The sequence below is a fragment of the Lucilia sericata genome, unplaced genomic scaffold (genome assembly GCF_015586225.1).
Source record: "Lucilia sericata isolate MDLA Ls3-8-SP2 unplaced genomic scaffold, ASM1558622v1 Contig000478F_arrow, whole genome shotgun sequence".
NCBI lineage: Eukaryota > Metazoa > Arthropoda > Insecta > Diptera > Calliphoridae > Lucilia > Lucilia sericata.
Window position 1 is genome coordinate 266,742 of NW_023994493.1, and position 7,851 is coordinate 274,592.

The 7,851-nt window shown below is 28.3% G+C and overlaps 1 protein-coding gene across 1 annotated transcript in view; it reads right to left on the reverse strand.

The window, feature by feature from the left end:
• Nucleotides 1–5,845, reverse strand: part of LOC119605358 — a 98,371-nt gene extending 92,526 nt beyond the window's left edge. The window contains exon 1 of the mRNA XM_037958403.1: nucleotides 5,791–5,845. The gene's annotated coding sequence lies outside the window, so the exon portion shown is untranslated. The remainder of the gene's footprint in view (nucleotides 1–5,790) is intronic.
• Nucleotides 5,846–7,851: the final 2,006 nt, after the last annotated feature.

The following is a 7,851-nucleotide window of genomic DNA, read 5'->3' on the forward strand; positions in this document are numbered from 1 at the left end:
TTTGCTTGCTGTAGATTTAAAAACAGTACAGACATTATATTATAAATAAATGAATTCTTTAAGAATTCTGATGAACATTTTAAATTGACTTTAAATCAAACATAAAATATGTTTTTTGCTGAAATTTGTAATTTTTTTTAAACAAAAATGTCTTTCACAAAGAAGACACTTTTATATACGAACAAGACACATTTTTATAGGAAAAAAGACACTTTTTTTATCTTCCCCAACAAGACACTTTTCTATATGTCTTCCCCAAGAGGACACTTTTCCCCAAGAAGACACTTTTCTATATGAAAACTGCCTTCCCAAAGAAGACACTTTTCTATATGAAAACTGTCTTTCCCAAGAAGACACTTTTCTATACGAAAACTGTCTTCCCCAAGAGACACTTTTCTATATGAAAACTATCTTCCCCAAGAAGACACTTTTCTATATGAAAACTGTCTTCCCCAAGAAGACACTTTTCTATATGAAAACTGTCTTCCCCAAGAAGACACTTTTCGATATGAAAACTGTCTTCCCCAAGAAGACACTTTTCGATATGAAAACTGTCTTCACAAGAAGAAGACACTTTTCTGTATGAAAACTGTGTTCCCCAAGAAGACATTTTTCTATATGAAAACTGTCTTCCCAAGAAGAAGACACTTTTCTATATGAAAACTGTCTTACGCAAGAAGACACTTTTCGATATGAAACCACTTTTCTATAAGAAAACTTCCTTCCCCATGAGGATACTTTTCTAATGAAAACTGTCTTCCCCAAGAAGACACTTTTCTATATGAAACCACTTTTCTACAAGAAAACTGCCTTCCCCAAGAGAAAACTGTCTTCCCCAGGAAGACACTTTTCTATATGAAAACTGTCTTCAACAAGAAGACACTTCTTCCTCAAGAAGACACTTTTCTATATTAAAACTGTCTTTCCCAAAAAGACATTTTTCTACCACGTTTCTATAAGACACTTTCCTATATGAAAACTGTCTTTCCCAAGAAGCCACTTTTCTAATGAAAACTGTTTTCCCTCAAGAAGACATTTTTCTATATGAAAACTGTCTTCCCTTAGAAGACACTTCCCCAAGAAGACACTTTTCTATATAAAAACTGTCTTCCCCAAGAAGACACTTTTCTATATTAAAACTGTCTTCCCCAAAAAGACATTTTTCTATATGAAAACCGTCTTCCCCCAAAAGATACTTTTCTATATGAAAACAGTCTTCCCCAAAAAGACACTTTTCTATATGAAAACTGTTTTCCCTCAAGAAGACACTATTCTATATGAAAACTGTCTTCCCCAGCAAGACACTTTTCTATATAAAAACTGTCTTCCCCAAGAAGACACTTTTCTATATAAAAACTGTCTTCCTTAAGAAGTCACTTTTCTATATTAAAACTGTCTTCCATCAGAAAATACTTTTCTATATGAAATCTCTCTTTCCCAAGAAGACACTTTTCTATATGAAAAAAGTCTTCCTTATAGACAAGACAGTTGTTAGAATATCGAATAGGATGAAGAAGCTTTAATTTCAGCTTTATATCCAGAATGTGCCAAGCTGTTCACTGATTTACTTTAGAAGTTATAAAGCTAATAATGCAGCTTTGTGTTTATGGGTCAAAGGTCATGTCTGAGGTTTTATATTTATAACTCAATAACCAATTGCTTTAAAATTCTCAAACAATATGACTAACAATAGCTAAAGTCTCTTCTTTATTAGAGGAAATTATCAAATCAAACATTTGTTTAGTTTAGAAGTTATAAAGTAAAATGTTGATGAAGGTTTTCCACACCAAGCTGACATTGAACTTAATGGTATAACTCTTAAAGTAATAATTAGATTAAAATAATTTTTGAATGAAATTTATAAGGAAGAGTCTAAGCTTTAAGAAAAGTACAATGGAAACCTGTTTTTTTAAGGAGAAAAATAATTATAGGCTGTTAAAGTTTAAATTGTAGCTGTTTAAATTTTTATAAGGAAAACTTTATAAAAAATATCTCTTTTAAAATTTAAGACCCTAATTTTATTATTATATTCCACACATGTTTATTTAGTGTGAAGTTTATAGCAAGAAAACCAAAACTTAAAACAAAATGCAACCCCTTGCAAGTAGTAGAAATAGTAAATTTTCCAACAAACACGTTCTTATATAACGATTGTATGTGGTGCAATAATAAAGGTGTTATTTAGGTGTTTTATGCAGGTGCTAGAGTTTGTGAAAGTTGTGGCTTATGTGGCTGAACATTATGAAAATCCTCAGTAGAAAACATCTATACAAACAAACAAACATTTAGGTATTGTTTTGCAAAATACTTCTACATGAAAGAACACAAATGTTAAGAAAATATTTTATTTTCTTCTTTTTGCTGAATTTAAAGGATAAACTAAGAATTTATGTGAGTTTCTAGTGAAGCAAACGTAGTTTAGGTATAATAAATTTAAATTTAAAGAAAGAATTTTTAAAAGATAAAAATTTAAAGAAATTGTTAAAGAGAAAAAGTTTGAAAAAACTATAAAAATATTTAAGAAAATATTATTAAATTTTGTTATTTTTTAATTTCCTTAATACATATTCTTATCAAATATGTATGTGTGTTGAAAGTATTAACACCTTCAGCTGCTGGCAGACAAATATAGACAAATTTGCATATTTCTGCATAAACTGCTTAAACTTTTCTTAATTTCCTTTTAACATTTGTATATAAATTTGTTTAAAAAAATATACTAAATAATTTTAAATTTTTACAACAATTTCCTTAGAAATTTTTTAAAAAAATTTTCTTAATTTTTTCCCATTTCTTATATCTTTATTTCACCTGGTTGCCTTTAATATATCATAAAACTGTTAGAAAAAACTTTATCTTTAGAAAAAGTCAAATAGCCATGTTATTTAATAAAATGAAAACTAAAAGTTTTACTTTAGTTTTCTGTTTAAATTAGCAATTAGTTAGAAGAAAAGATTTAAATTGTTGGTGTTTAACAAGACCATTTAAAGTTGTTGTTTAACTAACGTTAAATGGTTTTAATTTATATGGGCAAAAAGGGATAAAAAAGATAAGACCGACAAAAAGTCATAAAGACCTTAGCTGTTGCTGCAATGAAAGGATAAGCAAAAAAAGGATTTTTTAAAATTTCCACATAAAATCAAGTTCATGTTAGTTTTAAAGGATTTTGACAGAAATTTTCTTAAAGCCCTAAGCTTTTACTACAAGTTTTCCATACATTTTATTTCAATCTAAACTTTACTTTAGGAATTAAACAATTCAATTCAAATTCCGTCTGTTAGAAAAAACTTCTCTGACATTCTGCTTCATAACTTCTAAACTAAACAGTAGTTCCTTTTCAATATTTTCTTGAATGTAAAGGAGACTTTAGTTATTAATATACATTTTGTTTTAGAAACTTCTTTTAATTGGTTTCAAAGTTATGAGGCTAAAACCCAAGACCTGACCTTTGACCTAACTAAAAGCATAACACCTATTGCCTTACAGCTCCTTAACTAATTAAGATTTACTACAAGTTTTCCATACATTTTATTTCAATCTAAACTTTACTTTAGGAATTAAACAATTCATTTCAAATACCGTCTGCTAGAAAAAAAAACTTTTCCGACATTCTGCTTCATAACTTGTAAACTAAACAGTAGTTACTTTTCAATATTTTTACGAATGTAAAGGAGACTTCAGTTATTAATATACATTTTGTTTTAGAAACTTCTTGCAATTGGTTTCAAAGTTATAAAGCTAAAACCCAAGAACTGACCTTTGACGTAACTAAAAGCATAACAAATATTACCTTATAGCTCCTTAACTAATTAAGATTACTTGAAACTTTACAGAAATATAGCGGAAGTTTTAGTTTATCCTCCAATTTAACTTTTGCCATTAATATGTAAGTGGTTTTATTAAAAGCTTTTAAAACTTTGCCTCTCATTACTAAAGCTTTCTAAGATACATTTTTCTATTGAGTGCCTATTGCCTTACAGCTCCTTAACTAATTAAGATTTACTACAAGTTTTCCATACATTTTATTTCAATCTAAACTTTACTTTAGGAATTAAACAATTCAATTCAAATTCCGTCTGTTAGAAAAAAACTTCTCTGACATTCTGCTTCATAACTTCTAAACTAAACAGTAGTTACTTTTCAATATTTTCATTAATGTAAAGGAGACTTAAGTTATTAATATACATTTTGTTTTAGAAACTTCTTGCAATTGGTTTTAAAGTTATGAGGCTAAAACCCAAGACCTGACCTTTGACCTAACTAAAAGCATAACACCTTTTGCTTTATAACTCCTTAGCTAATTAAGATTATAACTTGAAACTTTACAGAAATATAGCGGAAGTTTTAGTTTAACCTTCAATTTAACTTTTGCCATTAATATGTAAGTGATTTTATTAATAGCTTTTAAAACTTTGGAGCAGATTTCTGTAAAAAATTTATTAAAAAGATCAGTTCTTAAAACAGTTTTCTATAAACGTCTTTTTTGTATAGTTTTCTATAAAAGAAAAACTGTGTTTGTGTCTTATTTTAGCAGTTTTCAATGGAATTCTCTTCTTAAAACAGTTTTTTCATGAAATGTGTTTTCTTGAAGAAATTTTCTATAAAAAAGTTCATTATTGAAGAATTTTTCTATAGAAATATCTTCTTCAAAAAGTCTTATTTATATAAGTGCTATTTTAAAGCAGCTTTCTGGAAAAGTGTTTTGCTGAAGCAGTTTTTATAGGAAAGTGTTAAGAAAACTGTCTTAAGAATACATATGAATCAGATATATGAATCAGTTTGCAAACGAATTATATTCTTAAAGCAGTTTTTCACAAAAATAAGCATCTAAGATAGTTCTACACAAAAAAAGGGGTCTTCTTTGGACAGTTTTTATATTCTTTAAGTAGTTTTCCACTAAAAAACAATCATCTAAGACAGTTCTGTACAAAAATAGGGCCTTCTCTGGACAGTTTTTGAAAGAAAACTGCCTTCTTGAAGCAGTTTTTTACTAAAATTTCTTTTTAATAAAACTGTCTTAAGAAGTCATTTGTATATCCTTGAAGCGGTCTTCAATATAATTATATTCTCAAAGCAGTTTTCTAAAGATTTTTATCTAGAAGCAGTTTTCCATGGAAATGTTTTTAGAATATTTGACAGTTGAAGCAGTTTTCTAAAAGAAAGTTCACATTTGTGGAAGAAGACATATGTGTCTTATTAAAACAGTTTTCTATAGAATACTCTTTTTAAAGATTTCTTTAGAAATATCTTTTAAAAGCAGTTTTTTATAGAACAGTTCTATGAATACTGTTCTAGAAAGTTTTCTAAAGAGTTTCTCTTAAAGCAGTTTTCTGTAGTTTTCTATGGATGACATTCTTAAAGTAGTTTTCTACATAAAAAGGAGTTTTCACTGGTAAGTTTACCATAGAAAGGTAACTTATTGAAGCAGTGTTTTAGAAAAGTATATTCTTGAAGCAGTTTTCCATAGAGAAGTTTCTTAGTGATGCAGTTTTTTACAAAAAAAGTCTCTTTGTTGAGCAGCTTTCTAAAGAAAAGTAATTAACTGAAGCAGTTTTTTAAGAAAAAGCCTGTTTCTAAAGTAGTCGTCTAAAATGTCTGTCTGAAGCAGTTTTTCTATGGAAACATGTTATAAGACAATTTTATGCGGAAAAGACTATTCTTTACAAAGTTTCCTTCTAAAAAGTTATAATTTCCTAAAAAATGTTTTCTAAACTAAACAGTTCTCAAAGCAGTAATTTTACCAAAAAAATTTAAATAAAAATTTTTTAAAAATAATATTTTAACACTTACATTTTATTTTTCCGCAGAATCTGCAATTTTTTTCCACAAATATTTGTTGTTTTATTATTTTAACTTTTTAATAATAATATTTATTGCTTTTATTTTAGGTTTATTAAAATTTTTATTATTTATACACTTTTTAATGGCCGCTATTGTTGTTATTGTTTATTTTTTTATGATAATTTTTTGTTGTTGGTTTATTTGTTGTCTTTTATTATTGTTAATGAAATACAATACAAAAAAAACATTAACAAACATTAAAAACAAATCCTTTCAGGCTTTTTGTATTGTTATTATTATGACAGGCTGTTGTTGTTGTTGTTGCTGTGGGGGTCATAAAAAATTCATAAATTTTTTAGGTTTTTTTATTTATGCACTTTTAACAATTGTTAATAGTTTGTTTTCTGTTGTATTTAAGCAGCATCATTAAACACACAAAAAAAAATATTAAATAAATTTTAATACAAATGTTTATAACCATTAACACTTGTTTTTTACAAATTCTTTACCCGATTTTTTATAATTTTCTCCCTAGCAATTAAAATTTAATTATGTCTGCTTTTTATATTTTATAATTTAAATATTCTTTTGTTGTTTTTAGTTTGTTTTTAATAGAAACCTCAAGTTTCCTGCTTTTTTCAACACAATTATCATTTAAAATAACAGTAACACTCTCTCATTATACAGTGTTAGCAATAACAACTGTTTAGTTTTTTGTTTTTTCTCACACACTCACACAAACTTTCAAAAATAAACAACAAGATTTTTTTCTTTCTTTTAGAGTTTTTGAACAGACATGTTTAAGCAGGCAATGGTCGTTGTTAACTAACGGCATGTTGGCAAAGGTTCTAGTATTTTATACACAAAAATATTACTAACATTATTAGCAACAACAACAACAGCAGCAGTTATCACAAGAGCAACAACAAGAACAGCCGTTATATGAAATGAAAACAAACTAGAGAAAATAAGAGAGAAGCTAAATACAACTAAGAGAGTAATGAAATGGTTTGTTATTGTTTGGTTTGTTTACATTTTCGACGAGTTTTAAACAGTGTGGCCAACTATTATAGTAAAAGCGTCTTATACAAAAACAAGCTTTTTAAAGAAGACTCTTCTAAACGAAAACTGTCTTCCCTTACAAAGACACTTTTCTTTTCTATATGAAAACTGTGTTCCCCAAGAAGACGCTTTTCTAAATGAATAAGAAGACACTTTTCAAAATGAAAACTGTCTTCCCCAAGGAGACAATTTTCTGTATGAAAACAGTCTTCCCCAAGAAGAAGACACTTTTCTATTTGAAAACTGTCTTCCGACACTTTTCTATATGACAACTGTCTTCCTTTAAGAAGACACTTTTCTAAATGAAAACTATCTTCCCCAAGAAGCAAACACTTTTCTATATGAAAACTGTCTTCCCCAAGAAAACACTTTTCTTTATGAGAACTGTCTTCTCACCGAAGACAATTTTCTTTATGAAAACTGTCTTCCCCAAGAAGACACTTTTCTATATAAAAACTGTCTTCCTCAAGAAAATACTTTTCTATATTAGAACAGTTTTTTCCAAGAAGACACTTTTCTATATGAAAACTGTCTTCCCCAAGAAGACACTTTTCTATATGAAAACTGTCTTCCCCAAGAAGACACTTTTCTATATGAGAACTGTCTTCCAAAAGAAGACACTTTTCTATATGAGAACTGTCTTCTCCAAGAAGACACTTTTCTATATGAAAACTGTCTTCCCCAAGAAAACACTTTTCTATATGAGAACTGTCTTCTCTAAGAAGACACTTTTCTATACGAAAACTGTCTTCCTCAAGAAGACACTTTTCTATACGAAAACTGTCTCCTCAAGAAGACACTTTTCTTCTCCAAGAAGACACTTTTCTTTATGAAAACTGTCTTCTCCAAGAACACACTTTTCTACAAGAGAACTGTCTTCCCCAAGAAGACACTTTTCTATATGAAAACTGTCTTTCCCAATAAGACACTTTTCTTTATGAAAACTGTCTTCCCCAAGGAGAAGACACTTTCCTACATGAAAACTGTCTTTCCCAAAAGACACTTTTC